General features: G+C 46.7%; 1 non-coding gene across 1 annotated transcript; it reads right to left on the minus strand.

Moving 5' to 3' along the window:
- Positions 1–541: 541 nt before the first annotated feature.
- Positions 542–673, minus strand: LOC126491714 (small nucleolar RNA SNORA40). Its single transcript, XR_007589438.1, has one exon. It is a non-coding gene; the product is annotated as a small nucleolar RNA SNORA40 (small nucleolar RNA).
- Between the last annotated feature and the right edge of the window lie 408 nt (positions 674–1,081).

Genomic DNA, 1,081 nt, shown 5'->3' on the forward strand with positions numbered 1-1,081 from the left:
TGTGACACAGACACTCATCTCAGCACTTGGGAAGGAGTACCAGGAAGATTGTCGGTTCAGGATACCAGCCTAGGTTACCCTTGTGAGTTCCAGGCTAGCTGGAACTACATAACAAGGCACTGCCTCAGAAAACAAAAACTAAAACAACCCCCCCCCACACACACACACAAATCACCACTACCACAACAACAAAGCTAAAGGAAAGAGAGGGGGAAGGTGGCTCAGTGGGTAAAGGGGCTTGCCTCCACTACTGACGGATGAATGGGCTGTTCATCTGGTGGAGAGGGAGAACCAGCTCCAGCAAGCCGTCTGCTGTCTTCTGACTTCCACCCGAGCACATGTGCACACACAAACGTAATAAGTAAAGGGATGTACTACAGTGTGTAGCACAACAAAAAGAAAGAATCAGAATCAGCATGAAAATTAGAATGTTGACCCAACATGCCTTGAGTGTGTGAACATCACCTGTGCATTTAAATGATCAACTGACCATTCTTGGAACCAGCCTCCAATATCATTATCACTGAGCAACCCTGGGTATCATATATCTTCTCACATACATCAAAACTCACACTGAACAGTGAGTTCTGGGTTGCAAATGAGGGTTTACTTCTGCCCCTGTTTTCTTGTGTCTGCTGCATCAGCCAAGTCAACAAAAGCACACACGGGTGTAACAGAACAATACTCTTGAGCACAGAATGGATCTTGGACCTCAGAGGAGCCAAGCAGCTCTTGCCTAGTAAGGTGCTGTTAGAAGGTCCTGGATGTAGATAAAAAGGCTTGGCTTGGAAGAGCCAGGGGGCTGTCTATGGACTCAGACAGTACATGAGCAGTTTCCGGCATGGTGAGCACTTTTCCTAACTGACCATCTTGCCAGCCCAGCAACAACATCTTAGAATGTACAGCATAATGATCTTATTGTAGATTGCCCATCACTTATGACATCACCTCCATTTCACCTGGGGCGGTGTACTAAAGTTAGTGGGGCTAACTTAGCAGAGAAGCAACTGATTGGCAGCACACTGAACACTCTGTTGAGTACTGGCTGGATAAACAGGCGCCTTTCAGTCAAAACTGGAAA

This window comes from Alexandromys fortis, unplaced genomic scaffold (assembly GCF_014885135.2).
Source record: "Alexandromys fortis isolate MF-2015 unplaced genomic scaffold, M_Fortis_MF-2015_v1.1 scaffold_267, whole genome shotgun sequence".
In the NCBI taxonomy this organism is placed as follows: domain Eukaryota; kingdom Metazoa; phylum Chordata; class Mammalia; order Rodentia; family Cricetidae; genus Alexandromys; species Alexandromys fortis.